The sequence below is a fragment of the Ambystoma mexicanum genome, chromosome 10, assembly GCF_040938575.1.
Source record: "Ambystoma mexicanum isolate Mex_15411 chromosome 10, UKY_AmexF1_1, whole genome shotgun sequence".
NCBI classification, from domain to species: domain Eukaryota; kingdom Metazoa; phylum Chordata; class Amphibia; order Caudata; family Ambystomatidae; genus Ambystoma; species Ambystoma mexicanum.
In genome coordinates this window covers 1,504,184,978-1,504,204,734 of record NC_090932.1, presented here as the reverse complement: position 1 = coordinate 1,504,204,734, position 19,757 = coordinate 1,504,184,978, and the positions used below count along the sequence as shown (strand labels likewise).

General features: G+C 46.8%; 1 protein-coding gene and 1 long non-coding RNA gene across 11 annotated transcripts in view; one reads left to right on the top strand and one right to left on the bottom strand.

The window, feature by feature from the left end:
* PITPNM2 (phosphatidylinositol transfer protein membrane associated 2) overlaps positions 1-19,757 on the top strand; it is a 1,944,277-nt gene that overhangs the window by 87,624 nt on the left and 1,836,896 nt on the right. The window lies entirely within an intron of this gene.
* Positions 1-19,757, bottom strand: part of LOC138492486 (uncharacterized) — a 218,443-nt gene that overhangs the window by 31,146 nt on the left and 167,540 nt on the right. The window contains exon 1 of one of the 2 annotated variants that reach the window (XR_011276214.1): positions 18,534-18,760. The exons of the other annotated variant lie outside the window; for it this stretch is intronic. This is a non-coding gene — a long non-coding RNA (uncharacterized lncRNA). Of the gene's footprint in view, positions 1-18,533; positions 18,761-19,757 lie in introns of those variants that run through there. 2 annotated transcript variants of the gene reach the window in all.

Here is a 19,757-nt window from a genome sequence, read left to right as displayed (position 1 = left end):
CAGGTTCAAATGCCTCCAAAAACCTCATTGTGGGTCTATTGACCGCGTTTCCTGGACCGCCCAGAAAAGAGGCTGCCAGCGGGGGAGGGGTGAGAAGGTAAAGGTGTGGCTGGTGAAGCAGCACCAGGGGGTGGGTGGAGGGGAAGCCTGGCATTCCCAGATCATATGCAGCAAGGTACTCACTGCCGTTCTACATCTCAGACGTAGGGGTCCGTTGCTCCCACCATGCGGTGTAATCCCTCTCTGGTGTAGTAGACCCCGTGCAGGATGTTGCATAGGATGAGGTGCAGTCTGCTGCTAGATGTGCTAGCTTCCCTGGGCGTCCATTGGGCCTCGAGCCATCCCTCCCCCTCCAGCAGCCCCAGGTGCCTCTCCCATTGGTTCTTCAGTTTGTCTAGTGGCGGTGACGTGGAGTTGCTTATTACCCGATAGAGTACCGTTCTAGCTTTTTCCTTAAGCTCCCCCTCCAGTAGGTTAATCTCGAGCGGGGAGTGCTCCGGGATGTCCCGGTCTTCTCTCCTTTCGGAGGCTATTGCATCCTAGAGGCGTAAGTATGTATATTGGTCCCTATCAGTCAGATCATAGTTGTCTGTTAGGTTTCCAAAGGGTGCCAATTGTTTTTGGAGCAGAAGGCGTTGCTCATTCCTGACCCCCCTTGCATACCATGGTGGTTGGTTGCCCAGTTTCTTAATTTCAGGCAGGTTGGAGTTCTCCCATACAGGTGTTGCCAGTGTTCTCGTCCTGCCCCATCCCATTTCCCAAGTCGTTTCTTTTCTGATCTCAATTATACGTTGCTCTGCTTGCGGCAACTCTGTGCCCTGCAGAGTCCCGTATAGCCATTGGAAAGGGGTGGTCCTCCACCAACACCCGTTCCAATCTGATGTGTGTCGATCCTACGTCACCCAATATTCATATATGTGCTACCATTAATTGTGCTGCCCAGTAGTACTTTCTGATACCAGGGAGTCCCAGTCCCCCTTCCCAGACCGATCTAAGGGCTCTACTCAGAGTACCCTGTCCCCATATTGGTTCCATGTGTTTATATCCCCGCAAAAATATCGGCATACAAGAATGGCGCCGTTTTTTTGCAGCGATATGAACCCATGGAACCTGGGGGGGACACCCACGCAACCCCCAAATTTTTTTTAATGGAGCAGGGGCCACCCATGCAACCCCTACTCCCATTTAACCCATAAATTATCCCCACAAATAATGTCGCCTAGGGCCTTTCCCGGCGACCATGTATATGGCGACACTATTTGTGGGTGTATTACCTGATACCCCCATATCATTTCTCTCTGTATATTCTCTATTTTTTTTTAACGTTCACCAGGGTATTCTGGAGCACGTAAAGCAGCCTTGGTAAGGCCATCATTTGAAATAAGTTGGCTCTGCCCAGCAATGAAATTGGTAGCGTTGCCTGGTGTTTAACATCTTCGTGTAGTCGTATTAGCAACAGCTCCAGGTTGGTCTGGAGGAGATCAGGTCCCGATATTCCCACTCGTATGCCCAGGTATTTAATGGTGCCCCTTGCTATTGTTAGCAGGCAATTCACAGGGATTGCCTATGCCTTCCCCTTCACCAGAAGTAACACCAATTTTTTCCAGCTGATTTTCAGCCTGCGGTGTTCCCTGACCTCCCTAATCAACTCCATCGCCCTTGGCCCGGAGTTTATTGGATCTCCCAGATCGTTCAGGATGCCATCAGTATATAGTGATATACAGTCCTCCCCTCCCTTTAGCCAGGGGTGGACTGGAAAATAAAAGAGGCCCTGGAAATAATTACTGGGGACCAAAAGAGGCCCTGGAAATAATGTTCAAAGTGGCCCCACATGACACATTTTCAGCAAGCCCAATGCTTTTCCTATGAGAACATTCAGAAATACCACACAAAAGAGGCCCAGGGTGCAGTGGCCCACTGGGAAATCTCCAGAGTTCCCTACAGGCCAGTACACCCCTGCCTTTAGCCATATAAATCCTTTTAAAGTTGGGCATTTTCTCACGGTCTCCACTAAGGGTTCTATGGGAGTTCTATAACCAGCAGGAAAAAGAGAGGGGGGGAAAGGGGGCAGCCTTGTCTTGTGCCCCTTTGCAACGGGAATATCCTTGACATGTAGCCATTCACTTTTCCCCTTGCCAATGGACTGGCATAGAGTAGTCTTACCCACGCCATAGACCAGACCCCGATTTCTCCATGACAGCCACAGAAACTCCCATCTAATCAAGTCAAAAGCCTTCTCTGAGTCGAGGGCTATGGGTGCATGTGGTCCCTTCAGTTGTGGGGCCATTCCCAATGCCTTGTGCACCCTCCTGAGATTCATTCTTGTGGCCCTCACAGCTACACATTCACACTGATCGGAGTGAATCAGCATCCTGCGCCCCAGCCCCTTTGCAAGGATTTAGTGTTTGGTTGCCACAGCCTGGTTGGGTGGCTTTTCTTTCTGGTGAATAACAACTATCGTGGCTGTCTTTGGGCAAGTCATCCCTTTAACAGCTTTCTTTGAACATGGCCCTCATCGCCTCTATCACTTTCTCTCCTGCCTTTTTCCAAAGCTCGAGGGGGATACTGTTTGGTCCTGGGGTTGTCCACGATTGCAGTTGGCCTATTTCAAACTGTAGCTCTTTCACTGTGGGGCCCGCCTCCATTACCTGCTGTGTCTCCCACCCTACGATGGGCAAGTTTATTCCCTCTAGAACGCTCTTGGTATTCTTCACCCTGGGCACTCCCATATCTTGATACAGTTCCTGGTAATAGTGAGCGATGGCTTCAGTGATGTGTTCGCTTTCGGTAAGAATTTCCTCCGTTTGCTGTATATCACGCACCAATCTGGTCCCTGTCTCCCTCTTTTCCAGCCATGCAAGCATTTTCCCACACTTATCACTCATCTCGTATTGTCTTGCTTTCTTGTCCCAAAATGCCAACTTTGCATCATCCATGGCCACTCTTCTGTAACGGTCAGTGGACTTCATACATTCTCTTCTACCGCTTTCAGATTTTTGTTCGATGTATTTCTTTCTCTCACCTCCGTTTCTTTGTTCAATGTATTTCATCTCTTTCTCTCTCACCTCCGTTTCTTTGTTCGATGTATTTCTTCTCTTTCTCTCTCTCCTCCGTTTCCAACTCTTCGAATCGGGAGCACCTCTCCTTCCTATATTGACCTATCATGGACATTGCTAAGCCCCCGATTACCCTCTTATAGGCCTGCCATACCGTAATTTGACTTTCAACCTACCCCTCATTTATCCGAAAGTATTCATCTGTACCCTCTTTCAGCACCTCCAAAATGTTTGGGTTGCTGAGACAGTATGTGTTCAACCTCCAGCCTCCCTCCTTGCTCAGCCCCCTGCCTGCTATTCCTATACATAGGGGCATGGTCCGAGATACCACTCACTAAGTATTCAGCTTCCTTGACTCTCGCTGACATCACCCATTGGAGGAGACAATAATCGATTCTTGAGAAGGATTTGTGTGCGTTGGAATCAAAGGCAAATCTCTGTTCTAGAAGGTGCAGGTCTCTCCACACATCCCTCAGTCCAGTTGCTTCTATAAAGGTGTGGAGCTCCGTACGGGGCAGGCATTTTCTCCCCTTTTAGGAGAATCTGTTCCTCTCTGGCTGCGTGGTTCCACTAAAGTCTCCTCCCACCACTGTGATGTTCGCCCCATGTTTTGTCAATAGTGCTTGTTCATTGTGGAGCGTATCCGTTTGAAGGGTGGGTGGTGCTTATGCAATAATTATAGATTCCCCCCCACAGGTTTCCTTTAATCAATACATATCTTCCCTCTTCATCCCTCTCCACCATTGTAACAGATAGTGTAGATAGTGTAAGGGACCTTCGTATCAGGACTGCTACCCCTCTTGATCCCCCAAAATATACTGCATGTTCTACCACATTGTATTTCGCTCTTGCCAGGAAGGCACACACCTATATCTCTCTTGCAGCTTTCCTAGGTCTTCCTTTTGTGTGTTGAGAAAGTTTGATATCAGGCCCCTTTTAATTCTGCGAAGGAGTCCGTTGACATTCCACGTCAAGCACTTCAGTGAGTTCCCAAATTCCATATCCAATCCCATCGAGGTACGGAGGCCAACTCCCGCTCTTTAATCTCTTGTCTTGTATCGTGCAAGGGGTCCTGAGTAACCCATCTACTGATTGGGTCAACGGTAACATTAAACTGCAACCGAAACTTTGTTTGAAACCTCTCATCCCCATACCCCCTGCCCAACTTGAAGCATCCGTCACCCTAAAAGTTCTAAGAAGTAAAACGTTGTCTATCACCCATGGGTGATCGTTTGGGGGGGGTGTTCTCTTGTAGTCGCTTGCTCCGAACAGTTCGTTCTTGAGTACCTTACTTGCCAGTAACACCACAGTTTTCGGTTCTTGTATGTGTCCAATTTTGCTTTAATTTTTCCACTTGCTCTCTCAGCTCGTCACTTTCTTGGATTCACTACTGTTTCCTGGGATTTGTTCTCTGCCTTGTGTCCACCTTGTAAGAAAGGCATGGTATCAACAGTAAGACAAGCACAGGTGACCACATTCAAGGGTGTTTATTGAACTTAAATTTTTTTTTGAAAAATGCCTATCTAATCCTAAATCTACAGATGGGAGCAAGCTACGACCATCAAATAATAACACAGTCCTAGTGGTGCCTTGTCAAAATAAAAGAGCCTATACCAATAAACCTATTGCCAATCCTTACCTCTAAATACAAATCATGCAGGAAAAAGAAAGACGTGTTCACAAAATGATACGTCAGGATGTTCAGGCCGTTGGCCTCCCTTCCTCACATTTTCAGCACAGGGCAAAGCGGTACACTCAAGTTTAGCACAGTCTCTGGCTTCTCCAAAATGAGGATACAGTTCAGAACAAACCCAAGTGCCTTCTGCGGCAAAGTCTCTTTCCCATTGAAAGTCTCTTATTTGTAGAATACCATGTAGTGCGTTGTTTTGTTATGGGCAACAGATCCGTGATTAGGGTTGGGTCTGCCTGACCTTGTCTGACTTCATTAAGTGGACAGCCTGCTGTCAGAGTGTTGTAGTCCATCTTCAGTGTCTTAGTGGGTTTTTCACTGGTAATCCTTACCCCTCCAGGTTGCTTCTTCTCAGTATTATGCAAAAACTGTGGGGGGTGAGAGGTATATGTTGTGTGTTTGAAAATACCCCAAAAAGACAGAGGGGTTGTGGATAACTAGTGAGCAGGGGATACTGTGTCTCGCCTAGGGTAGTCCCATGAGAATGACCCCAGACTCCCCTACTCGGGTGATCCTCTCGCAATGGTCCACCCCCAGGGTCTCGTTCACAAGTTGATGGCTGTGCCCTGGCCACCCGAATAGAGAATTCTCAGGGTCCAAAGGGAAGAATACCCCTAGGTTTCTCACAACCTCCATCAATTCAGTCCCATGCTTCTGCAGGATCAGTAAAGAACTTCACTCCCTGTGGGCCAACCACCCAAAGGGTGGACAGAAATAGCATGGCACACTTGTACTTCCTTTCTCTCAGCAGTCTTCTAACTGCCTCAAAGGATTGCTGTGCTTTTTTGACCGTTCTTGTAAAGTCAGGGTATATATCCACTTTTGCTCCGTCCACCTGCAGCATGCTTTTTTTCTGTGCGGTTTGCAGGATCATGTTCAGTCGTTTTGCAATAACAGGCCTCAGCGGGCTGCCCAGTGGCAGCCCTGGCTTGGGACCCTATGCGCCCTCTCCACTGAGAAAAAATAAGACAGACCCAGGGGGCCAATCCAGCCTTTCAACCATCCTTCAAGGTACAGCTCCATTGATGGTCCCTCCAGTTTTTCGAGGATGCCGCTATTTCACCTTCAGTCCTGTGAGGCTGCTACCCTCATGCATCACCACCTCCACCCCCACTCACTGCACTCTTGTTGGTTCCCTTGCCAGCGGATCAGGTTGCTGTTAGCTGTTCTGCTGTGCGTATCCATCCAGGGGTCCCAGAAATCCCACCAGCGGTCCTTCTCAATTCCGGGAGCACACGCTCGCTTTGCGCTGCAAGGGTCTAGTCGGCTACGGCTGCAGCAGTGCCTGGGTGCCATTCACACCATCTTATTCATTTCTTTTCGGACTCTCCTGATGTTCCCCAACCTGGATCTTTTATCCTGGAGGGATTTTCCATGGTTTTCAGGAAAAATTACAGCGTTTCCCAACTCTGTCGAAGCAGAGTGAACCCGATGTGTGACTAGTCCATGTCGCTGCGCAACAGCGCCCCCTATTCATATATTTTTAGCATTACAACTTTTACATATTCTACAAAATACCCAATAAAATGTATATATTACTGCTTGTCTTTGTCTTTACCTGTGCTCTGTGAAAGGAAAACAAGAGGCAAGCTAAGAAACTTTAATCAGGTGTGTGTGGTTAATACATTTTTATTATACCATGAACTTCCCAATGGCTGCAACTAACCTATCACCATTAAGACAGGTGTTCTGCAGGAAGCAGTTACTGTTCTAAGTTACCATAATGTGAAACAGATGTAGATAATACAGAGAATGGACCACTGGTCAAGCTACTGGTTAATATGTATCCCTCTGCAAAAGGCAGAACAAATAACCACTGCTTATCTGCGTCTCTTTCCATTAAAGGAGAAGTTCACAAAAAATGGCACTGTTTAAAAATATTGTCCATAATTAAAATGAGATGTTAACATATTTTCGTTCCTATGAAAAATAAGCTTCAAAATGTGCCTCCAAAGGTCTTACTTGGAGGCATCCATTTTGTGAGCAGAAACACTTTTAAGTGCAATTTGAATTCTCTTCTCTCACTGCAGTAATCAAGCAGGAGCCCCCTGCTGTGAGCTGTAGCTCGTTACCCGCTGAGAGCAGAGAATGGAACATGGTCACAGGGCAGGCATTCATATGAATGCCAATCCTAGCACAACAAACAAACACTTTTCAGAAAAATCTGAAAAGCGTGTGTTTACTGTATTAGGATGGCATCCATAAGAATGGCTGGCCTGTGAAAGTGTGAACAAGGCAAACACGTCGTGTTTATTTAATAATAATTATTTAATGTGATACAGATTGAAAGTAAATTCAAACTTTACACAATACAAATTACAGAGAAAACAAATCAGCAATTATCATATACAGAAAAAATTGTGATAAAGCAAAATTTTTCTTTAAAATATTTACAACCTGAAAAAGAAAAAAGAAAATATTCAAATAAAAACAATTATGTGTAGCTTATAGTCTTTGTCTACACATCAGCACAATCTTAGCCATATAAGTAAGCAATAGACGTCTCAACAAAAAACACCTTGCCTTAGAGTGATAATAAAGGTACAGAAGGTATAAAACCCCTGCCTGATCAGGGTATCACAAGCAATCTTAAACCACCCTGATGCGTTGTTTCAGATCAAGGAGACCAGGGTTTTTTCAATCACCTGCCACACTTTATACAATGCAATAAATAAATGCATGTTGCAGGTGTTGGTGCAATAGAGCTAGAATGAAGTTTCACAAATGGTTAGTGGATCATGTACAAATTCCCCAAGATATTTAGCAATTGAACACCCCAGAGCCGAACACTCCGTCAACAAGTGCTTGGCTGTCTCCAAGCATTCAGGAGATTTGCACAAACGACAAACTCGCTCACTGGCAGGGATCTTTTCCCTGGCTCCTATGTTATACAGGGTGGGTAATTGCTCCAGATGGAACAAAATAATGAAACTTCTGAGCCTTTTAGTGAGACAGAGGTACCGATATGCTTGTGGTTGCATAAAATTATAAAGTCTATATTTTACAAAATGAAAAGTCTTTAGACTGCTCAGGTGTGAGAAATTCTCTAACCAGACCCATAGGTCCACCTTTTTGCCTAGTGCTTTCAGGACATCCTTAGAAACCGTCACCTCTCTGTGTGTCCAGCCTATGTCCATGAGAAATTTGGTCATGTCTTTCAGGAAGGGAGAAGTGATGTGTTTTGGATCACAGCCAGTAACGGATTGGAGGGGCTGCCCTTCATTTTAAGATAGAATCCTGCCCTTCTTTTAAGTACCAATGCTTTGAGTGAGGGGAGGCCCAATTCAAGCCTAATCAGGGCCACTGGGACACTCAGAGGTAATCCCAGTATCCGGCGCCAGAATTTACCTTCCATCACTTGCAGCCAGGCCAGATCGAAAGAGAGAAGAGACTCAAGGCCGTAGGTGATCATGGGCGCAAACACTTGGATGTATAGGTGTCTGGTCCCCCACAAGGTAAGGCCGCCCTGCTCGTTTGTGAACAAAGATATTAATGCTATTACTTGCATCGCCCTGGTTATACGTCCTTGCCAGCACATGAGGTAATCGCCCAACGGCTCAATTTCTACTCCAAGATACCGATAGGATGGAGCATAAAGTATAAGGTTATTATGTACCTGCAGATTGACTCGGGGTGCTCTTTTCCTAGTAAATCTGAGTACCTTTGTCTTATCTAGGTTTATAGTCAAACCATTGTCCTTAGCGTATTCCCATAAGGTGACCGCAGAGCACCTAAGTCCAGCTATGGTATTGTCAAATACAACCAGATCGTCAGCATATGCTAGAACAGTGCAAGGCGCCTCACCAATTTTTGGAGGGCAATTGTTAGCCTCGGCAAGTGCTGTAGGGATGTCATATACATACAGATTGTAAATGAGGGGTGCAGTTACGCATCCCTGCTTTACCCCCCTATTCTGAATCACCTGTCTAGTCATAGTGCCTTCTGATTTAATCTGAGACATACAGAGGTATTATGATGCAGCTGTCTTAAGTAGTATAACATACCAGGCGGGCAGCCCATGGTTTCCAGCTTAATCCATAGCCTTGCTCTAGGGATAGAATCAAAGGCAGCCTTGAAGTCGATATATAAGGCATAAAGCGGAGGCTGCCCCTTGCTAAGTGCCCTTGTGCGAAGCATATCCATCACCCAGAGATTGTGAGAAGTGGAAAAATCTCGCCAGAAACCACATTGGAATCTGCTAAGTATGTTGGTTTGTTCCACCCACTTCTGCAGTTCACTAAGCAGTAATGCGGCAAAATGTTTTCCAGCGATGTCCTGCATGGAGAGGAGACTGTAGTTGTTAGGATCTATGCGGCTACCTTTTTTAAACACAGGGACGAGAATCGCCGTTTGCCAGGAGCGGGGAATAGTCCCCTGAGCTAAGATCTTTATGAAAAGAATAGAGAAGAGGTGTGCCCAAAATGCAGGATGGTTCTTAATCACTGCATTAGCCAGCCCCTTTGGGCCGGGGGCTCTAGAGGCCTTTTTATGCTCTTAATACAAGCTCTATATTTGTTTTTGGCTTTTCTAACTTTCTCATAGTAGGCGGCTCCCACTAAATTCATGTTCTTAAAACCTCGAATCTCAGTTCTGTACCCTCTCTTGGCCTCCCGAATTCCCTTATTATAGGGGAGATTTCTGCCTCCATGCTTTAGCATGTGCCTCGTGTTTGTGGTGCCATCCCAATACAGAAAGCAAACACTTTCCAGATTTGAAAAAAGTGTTTGTTTGCTGTATTAGGATTGCTATTCATAGGAATGACTGTCCTGTGAAAGTGTTATTTCTTTCTCTGCTCCCCGGCAGCAATAGGCTTACGCGCCTTGTGGGGAGCTCCTGCTTGATAACTGCTGCGAGAGCAAAGAATTAAAAGAAACTGATGTAACTGTTTCTGAATGCAAAATGGATGCTTCCAATTCATTGAAAAGCAGGACCTGGATGCACATTTTCCAGAATATTTTTCATAGTAAATTAAAAAAAATATATATATTAACACACATTTTTAATTATGGGCAATATTTTGAAACAACATTTTTGAGTGAACTTCCCCTTTAAATTGACAAGAGAGGCAACCAATTGCGACTAAGCTGCACACAAAATGTACACCTTTCATCCAATCACAACGCCAGAAATATATAAAAGGAGGGCATCATGAAAATCACTAAGGCAAATGTGTACACACACATTTGCTATCCACCCCAATCCATGCCAATAGTTTCTGCCCAACTGCTAAAGTGCTGTGCCTATTACTAAAAGGAAATGTAAACCTTCTGCCATTCCCCCTTAGTCTCTGACCTACAGTTCTCACTCTCCTCTTTCAGACCTGATACCTTTTCCACCAACACTGCCTTCTTCAGCTTCCAAGCCTTACTATATGACTCATTCGCCTCTCACTTCCCACTGCTTACTTTCACCCCCAAGTATCAGCATCCTCAACCACGGGTCACCCCATTCATACACTCCCTATGCATAGACCTGGGGTGCACAACTAGTTTTGCCGGAGGGCTGAATGTACCTTACAAGCTGTTTACAGTGGACCGGATTGTTTCTGTGGTGAATGTACGACCCCCCCACCCTTATCAGACATATTTAGTAAGCATGTGGGGGAACAAACAGGCATGTTAAGGCGTACTTCTTGCCTTTATTGCTATTTGAGCTTTCAATTCCACAGTACACATTATTACCAAGCCAGAATAGAAACTGATTTGCCCCTGGGCTTCGACATGGTATCAACAGTGCGAGAACAAAATGATGCTGCGCCCCTAGCAGCAATAACCTAACAGAAGCAGCTGTCATACAGGTGAGAAAGATGTGCAGATGTGGCTGACGAGTGATCTGCCCACACTGATGACTACTTAGAAGAGGATGCTGCCTCCAACCCTTTGCACTTTACAAAGTAGCAGTATGGGCATACTGGGAGGCCACCGGCATCATAGGACACCATCAGATTTAAAGAAAAACCTTTAAATGTGCAGCCTCCACACGCCACCACAAAACACCTCTGCAATCAGAAGTACTGCCACAAAAGACTTCAATACCCATCGTCAACATTGCCTTGTCACCAGGGCAATAAATTAATGTTCTCTTTACAATACTTTGCTCTGAAGCCTCATACAAAGGTGGTGTGTACAGGCCATGGAAAGAAAATATAACCGATAGTGTGTTTTCTATACTGCCCATTACCATGGTTTACAGCACTGGTGTTGGTAAAATTGTGTACTAAATTGGAGGGGCGCAAATATTTTCCCCCAAATATGCCAGTGTGATGGAGCGTAGCAAGGGAGCCCGAACCAATCAAGAGGTGTTGGGGGAGGGGGAGCATCCTCCCCACCTCCTCGAGAACATTTTTCAAATACAAGCATGCACACTGACTTACACATATTTAAATTAAAGTACCTTCTGCCCTGGTCATGATGTTTCCTCCCAGTGCTACAGCTCCCGCGGAGCACAAACAGGAAGCAAAGAGAACTTCCAGGTTTGTGCACATGCGCGCAAGAGCCGGAGCGCTGATGACGAAGAGTCCCGCACTGTTTGTATGTGGGAGGAGGCACAGGACCTCCTCCCTTGCACAAACAAACATGCAGTTCCTCAGCCAGCATCCCAAATGGGCCAGGCAAGGTTGGGGAATCAAAATGCCCCCGGCTTTGCATTGCTCACTGGATAAAATCCAATGAGCTTTAAGCATGATTTATCCTTGGCCTCAAGCCCAGGAACCGCATCTCTCCAGCCCTAAAATCTCTCCATTGGCTCCTGATTGCTACAAGGATCAAATTCAAATGCCTCTGCATCATCCATAAGGCTGCCTGGGGCCGGGGACCACGCTATCTACAGCTGGCTCTCACCAAATACTCTCCCTCCAGATCTCTATGCTCCTCCAGCGCCAACTCTCTGCGTGTCAAGCGCTTCTCTAAACAGAGATCTGGTGGCTGATCTCTTTCCTCTCAGCCTGCTCCCTCCTCTGGAACAGCCTCCCCCTTCCTCAGCCGGATCTCCTCAAATTCTGGAAGCTCGTCAAGACTTTCCTTTTCACCTCCTCCTTCCCACTCTCCATCCCTTGCTAAACCCCACAGTCGCTGAGATTGGTGACCAGGGCCATGTGTCTTTCTGGGTCCTGGCCCTCCCCCTCAATCGAATTTAGCCTCTGCACACTCCCAGCACTTGCCTTCGGGTGCCCACTGGCCTGTGCTGTCTCACAGGACTGCACTTATTGTATTGGCAGTTGACCACTCTTACCAAGTGATCTCTGCCAGGCACTTAACAGCTGCTTGCATCTCACTTCATAGCACTTCACTCGTAGAACTCCTAGCATGGGACCCCCCTCCCTCATCCCTTCTCTCTTACTACACTTGCACGCTCTGAATGCTCACAGGGCCTAGTAGCACCACCTCTCTCTTTTTCTTCATTGTTATTATATTTGCCTTTCATTCCCACGTTCCCTCCCCTTTGCCCTGTGGGCGCTTTGAAACACAATTTCCTTGATGTATAAACGCTTACTAATGCACAACAAATAAATAAATACATATGTGAGGCTGAGGACAGAACTGTCAAACAGAAACCACGTTTCCCTTTGACAGTTCAAGACACCTGAGGAGTGATACCTCAGCCGCATATAGCAGCTGAGTGAGTGCTCAGTGTTTACAATCGGCTGGCTCCTCCATTATGGGTGAGGGTGCCCGTGGGTCGGTGCAACTTTGCCCATTATGGAGGTGCACTGTCAAAGAATGTATGCACAGGGTCAGTGTGGCTGGAGAGGAAATACTGTTGACTTTGAAGTCATTTACACAAACTGCAGTGTTGGTAATACAATGATTTTGAACAGATTAATGGACGCATAGACATGCCCCACACAAGAAAACTACCAAACTCAGCAGGTTGCATGACTGTTGCTAAAATGTTATATATTTAAAACTGGCTGCAAATCTTAAGAATTTTTGCAATTCTTTATTAAAACGTGTGCGGCCAGGGGATGTGTTGGGCTGGCAGCTTGCTTATTTTCAGGGTGAGGGTGGGGGAATTTCTGCCCCTGTAGTGAAAATCAAAAGTTGGCACCCATGAACACAGTTTAATTTCATGATAACTGCTGTCATTGCAAAAGAAGCATTTATTTGCGATTAAGCAGTTTGACAAGCATATAACAGCTTTAGAAATATATCCTGTGAAAAAGCCCAAATGAAGGGACACAAAAATCACAGGGTATTTGTGTTGCAGTCCGACAAAACTATTAACACATGTCAATGAAAACTAATTAATGTAAGTTCAAGAAGCATGTTTCAGTTTGAAAATTTATTTTTGTTTTTTTTCTAGACAATTGTAAGCTGCACATTTGGAAGACAAAAGTGTGCGCACCATGTAGGTAGCCTGCTTTTATCAGTGATGGCCCCAGTGTTATTCATGGCCCATTGCTTCCCGTGGTGTCACTTTCAAACCAGAAGAACAAACACAGGCTATGCAAATAGAGCCTGCTAACGCGCAAATGATGGCTGAGACGAAGGAGCACCTTTAAGGCCCCTGCAAAGAGTTATTTGCCGGAGGGGGAGGAGGGACAGACCATCAATTAGGGCGGCAATTACCCCCTTGTAGGTACGCCTATGCCAGCAATGTCTCGGGCTTCAAAGACTTTCGTAATGAAGTACGACCTGCTTTGTTTTCGGTTGCTTGAAGTGGGCCGCACTTCATCATGAAAGTCCTGTCCTTAGAGGGACGCAAATCACAATACCGCTGGCCGTATATGGAGGCCTATCCATTCACATGAGGACCTGCAACTCTCCCTTTCTGCCCCAAGCTCTTTCAAGTCCACTCTCGATAGAGTGAAAAGGGAATTCTACCTAACCCTCGTTGACCCTCACTCCCAACAATCCTCGACGGCTACAGGGCACCCTAAACTCACTCCTCCTACGTCTATGACTATCAACTGCACTCTCACAGCTAATGACCTAGCTGAATACTTCGCTGCAAACATTTTCATATTTAGAGACACTTTTCTGACCTTCCTCACACTCCCTCGCATTTTACACCGCGGCTGCCTCCTCTGCCTCTATCACCCACTTTAGTCTCACTAATACTGACAAAGTGCTACCTCTATTGATGAAGGCTCACCTCTCTTGTGCCCCATCAGACCCTCTTGCTCCTCAGCTAGTCAAGCCTATTGCCCCTTTATTGGCATCTCACCTTGCTGAACTCTTCATCCTGTCCTTTGACTCCACTTGCTTTCCCTCTGTTTTCAAAACAGCCACCACCATCCTGCTCCTGAAAAAGCAAGGGGCTGACCTCAACCTATCGGCTAACTTTAGCCCTGTGTCTTTCCTTTCACACTACCCTAAAGTGCTTGAAAGGGTTGTATTCAACCGCCTTACCAATTTCTTAGACATGCACAACATTCAAGACCACTTACAAGCAGATTTTCACGCCTGTCACTCCATGGAAACTGCTCTCATGAATGTCTCCAACTTCACCGCCTCTGCTAAGCACTCCAACCTATCCTCTATCCTAATTCTCCTTGACCGGTCTGCTGCCTTTTACACTGTTGATCACTCTGATCTCCTTAATACTCTTTTTGGGATTTGTCACCCGCCTTGTAAACAACTGATTCACCTGCCAAGCCTCCTGCATACCCATTCATTTCAATGGGCTCTGACCCGCTGAAAACAAAATCGGGTCTTTTCACCCACCTTGACGACACAAAAGGTTGAGCGGTATGCTTTCTGCTCTCCCATCCACCATTAGAAATGGAAACCCTTTGCTGCTGCCGGCTGTCGTGCACTCTGCTGGAGACTGCATGCTAAGTCGGCAGCGAGAGCTAGATCTCCCAAACTCCATCTGGTTAGCGGAAAGCCTTCACTCAACGCCAGAATAACATCATGACTCATCCTGCGCCACTCAGATATTTACAAGACGGCAGATATGGACGTCAACGTGTTGCTAGATCATAAGCCCAGCATCAGGCGGGCTCGACGAAAAGGCACGTGCGAGGCAATTAGTCTTGCAGCAATTATTTACAATATTCCAATTTTCCCAAAGGAGTACTTTATGTGGAAATGACAAAAAGGGACATTTGAAAATGTAGATTTTGGCGCCTGGCCACACTGATGCATTTTTGCATTTTCCTGCTAATACTCGTTCCATTTTAATCATTATTTAGACATGCTTTGCAGAGCCCTTGCCTGGATTGAATCCTACCTCACACCTCGCCAATTGTCTGTCTCTGGGAGCAACAACACCTCTCAACTCACTCCTCTAACTGTTGGTGTTCAACAAGGCTCTGCCTTGGGTCCGCTCCTCTTTACACTCTACACCTCTGCTCTTGGGGCACTAATCTCCTCCTTTTCGTTCTTGTATCAACTCTTTGCGGATCACACCCAAATCTTCTCTTTTCCTGAAATCTTCCCTGCAGACTCTGTCAAAATGTCTAACTGTCTCTGTGCCATAGATATTGGATGGCTTTGCACTCTCTGATGTTAAACTCTACCAAAACAGAGGTGTTCTTCTTCCCTGCCAAAAGCTCTCTCATCTCCTCCTCTGCCTGTGCAGATCCCACCTGATACTCTCCGCTACTTTTCTTCAGCTATTCACCTCGGCATCATCTATGACCCTTCTCGCACATTCTCTACTTTCATCTCCAAAACTGCAACAGCAGCTCGCCTCAACCTCCTAGTTGGGAACAATCAAGCGCCTCCATCCTTTCAACACCTCTAAGCATCTCTTAACCACTCTGATCTTCTCTAAACAAGATTATTGTGCCAGCATCCTCTTGGGTCTCCCCAACTATGCTTTCTGTCCTCTCGACAAGATCTCGACAAGAGCATCAACTTCGCTACCAGGACTCTCTTTGAACTCCTTCACTTCATACCTTCTTCCTTGTACCGCCACCAGGCTGGATGGCTGATGATGCAAAACGTAGCCAGATTTAAATTTCTTTTCCTGGCTCACAAATCTATCCACGGTCAGGCACCACTGTACCTATCCCCCTGTATCCAACTCTACAAGCCTCCTCGTAATTTCCACTCTGCCTCCTTGACGACCCTTGTGGCACCCCGCCTTCCCTGTGCTTCTGCTCTCTCGCTCTTCTTGCTCCACTTGCATGGAATTCTCTTCCTCTGGACATCCGAGAAACAGTCCACCCGGATTTGGTCAAAACCAACCGAAAATCCTACCTCCTCACCCCCTAGGCACCCTCTTAACCTATCTCCCATCTGCCTGCTAGCTAACATTTTGTTCCTGGCCTCCAGCCTGCCTCTGTCCCTCACTTCCTCTGCCTCCACTCTAGCACTTCATCCATCGTGGTCACATCCCGAGCACATCTGGCCGTACCGACTACCTGCTCTTAAAAATGTCCAATGTTGGTTGTCCTTAATCTATGTTTGTCCACTTATGTATTGTGCCCGGTGACTGTTCCATTTACTCCCCGCCACAACCTGGCCAGTATGTCCCACAAACTCTCCCCATTGTAAGAAGTTCACTCCGTCCTGTCAAATCTGATTTCTCATCTATTGTGCATTCTTTTGTGATCAAAAGAGCATTGTTCCTCCTGTATATAAATAAATCGCACCATTGTGCTGATGGTTTCTGAGGAGTGAATGGTCTATCAGTGGGCCTTCAGAATTCCTATAATTGTGCTGGTGCAGATGGCCTGTGAAGAGGTGAAAAGCTACTCTCTCCCCATCCACTGATGAATTTGGGAAAGAATATCTGTGTAAATTGTACAGAGAGTCCTTACTTATGTTTTAATAGTACAAATGCATGATCTCATTTGCATGTAATTTGCCCACTCAGTAAATTAGATAGGCTGCATAATTTTTTTTTTTTGGGGTGATGCATAGCGGTACCTAACAGTCCGCTTTGGTATGTTCTTGGCCTCATGGTAGGTAGAGAAACGAATCTGTTATCAAATTGGTAATCCTTTCAAACAGGGGTCTGCAGCCTGTGGCTCTCGAGATGTTTTGTACTACTACTCTCATGGTAACTTACCAATACCTGTGCTAACTGGGGCTGATGGGACTTGTAGTCCACAACCCCTTAGACAGCCAAAGGTTGCAGAGCACTGATTTAATGCCAGTGTGTCCCTGCCCTGAGCTAATTCTGTGCTCCACTCCTGTTTATGCCTCAGGATTGTGCTGTAATGCCTCTCATTTACCAAAGACGTGCAGGGAAGTGGGGGGAGAGTCTCATGTACAGTTAGGACAGAGGTCTTCAAACTGTGGGGTGCGCTTCCCAGGGGGGCACGCCGCATCCCAGGGGGTGGCGCCAGAGCCCAGCATGAAATATGTTAAAAAAAAAAAACTTTTTTTTTTTTTAGATTGGAGGAAATGGGAAGGGGCAGCTCACATGGTCAGACTGGACCATAAAACGGTCTTAGGCACCAATGAAAAAGTGGCCAGCAGTTGCAAATAGATATTCAGTCCTTTAGTCACAGACTGTTTGAATAGTACCCAAGGGGTTGTTTTTTGTTCAAATGTAAACAAATTGTGATATTTAAAGAATATTTATTCAGCAACAATGGTCAAAACTACTAGCTGCATAGTGAAGTAACTCCTCAAACTGGCCCACATTGGCCAAACAAGTGGCCCACTTTGACTGGCCTACACTAGCATTTTGCATTTTTGGTACGGTCATTGCCCTATTGCCCTTTAGGCCAGTCCAAGCCTGCCGGCTCATCCATAATGGGTGAGGGGGCGTCCACCCACTGGCCACCTCACCCATTATGGAGGAGCCGAGGAGCCAGCCCAGTGAAACACTGAGCACTCCCTCAGCTGCTTTTTCCAGCTGAGAGAGTGCTCCTGGGCTGGCTGAACTGTCAAAGGGAAACACTGTTTGCCTTTGACAGTTCATTTCCTAGCCGCACATGATCACTGAGCCATGCAACGCTGGGGGTGTTTTGCTTTGCCAGCCTTGCATAGCTCATTGGAAATGCTGGCTGGGGCACTGCATGTATGTATGTGCGAGGGGGTGCTCCTGAGCCTCCTCGCACATACGGGCAGAGCAACCTGGAGCGGGGCATTTTAGCAACCACGCGCAGGCCCCTGCAGAAGGTACGTTTATGGCGATTTATTTTTTATTTAAATGTGTATGGATGCGTGTATGCTTGTGTTATGGGACTGTGGTGGGAGCAGGATGGGCAGCAGCACTGGGGTAGTGGTGGGAGTAGGGTGGGGAGAGCCCAGGGTCTTTACTGGGAGTAGGGTGTGGTAACGGCACGTGAAAGTTCATAGCAATTTTTACATACTGTCCATCTGGCACTTTTGAGGGGGCCCGGCCTGCCGGGGGCCCAGGCCAAAAAAGTTTGAAGACCACTGAGTTAGGATATGGAACCAGTGGGTACAGGGGGGGTAAAAGCATCAGATGTAGGTTCAGAAGTGGAGGCAGAGGCATCGTTAGGGTGGGGCTGGGGGCGGGGGGCCTATAGACCGGGTGTTTTGGTTGTAAACCCGGATAGAAGCTTAGGGGCTACAACCAAAAGGCTAGACATTAGCGTAGCCCTGGATCCTTTCCAGACCTAGCAACACTCCGGAGTGTGGGTATGGCGGATCCCGTCTGCGTGGTTCTGCAGCTGGGATCCTATGAAGCTGTACTTCTGTGAGATTCCAATGATCTGACCTTCCTAACTACACCGTTAAATACCCAGGTCGGCATCAGGGATTCCCTTCCTTACCTTCAGTCATAGCGCTCAACTCACACGCTTTGGGCGGGTGTTACCCGCCTTGTAACCAACTGATTCACCCGCCAAGCCTCCTGCATGCCCATTCATTTCAATGGGCTCTGAACCGCTGAAAACAAAATCAGGTCTTTTCACCCACCTTGGCGACATAAAAGGTTGAGAGCTATGCCTTCTGCTCTCCCACCACCATTAGAAACGGAAGCCCTGTGTGGTGCAGGCTGTCGTGCCCTCTCCCGGAGACTGCATTAAGTCGGCAGCGAGAGCGAGATCTCCCGAACTCCATCTGGTTAGCGGAAAGCCTTCACTCAACGCCAGAAGAGCATCATGACTCATCCTGCGCCAATCGGATATTTACAAGACGGTAGATATGGACGTAAACACGTTGCAAGCTCATAAGCCCAGCATCGGGCGGGCTCGCCGAAAAGGCGCCTGCAGGATAATTAGTCTTGCAGCGATTATTTACAATCTTCCGATTTTCCCAAAGGAGCACAAAAAGGGGCATTTGAAAATGCAGATTGTGGCGCCTGGCCACAATAATATATGTTTGTATGTTCCTGATTATGCTCGTTACATTGTAATCCTCGACCTACCCTACTCATGTTCCCTCATACCTCCCAACTCAGTCTCATTTTGAGGCAGGGCACACGTCCTAACACAGGCGGAGGCTGATTAATATACAGCAATGCCACGGAACGTGACATCAAAGGACAAAGCCTGCATGCAAGGCCAATGCGGAGTGAGAATGACTGTAGCCTCAACAAACCCATTGATATTGACAAACTATCGTCAATTTCTTCTCCTTCACAATGACAGGGCATGATTATTTAGACTTGCTTTGCAGATGATGTTCGGCAAGTCTTGGCTATTTGCTCCAAACTCCCATCCCCTTCAAGACAGCCTGCAGGTGAATGCAAAACCAGGCGCCAAGATATCACCAGACCAGATATCACCACCAAGATATCACAAGACCAGACATCACCACCAAGATATCACCAGACCAGACATCACCACCAAGATATTACCAGACCAGATATCACCACCAAGATATCACCAGACCAGACATCATCACCAAGATATCACCAGACCAGATATCACCACCAAGATATCACCAGACCAGACATCACCACCAAGATATCACCAGACTGGAATCCAAGAAGTACAAGAAGGAGAAGACCAGAAACCGAGCATTATCCTGCTTTGCTCCCACACTCAGTGGCGTAACACAACATGTGGGGGCCTCTCTGCGGGCCATGCAGAGGCACGACCATCCAACCTAAAGCTTGGCAACAAAGCACGGACAGCGCCACACTCTGAGCCGGCCTGGACCACCATGTATGCACAATACGCATGATGTTCAAGCTGT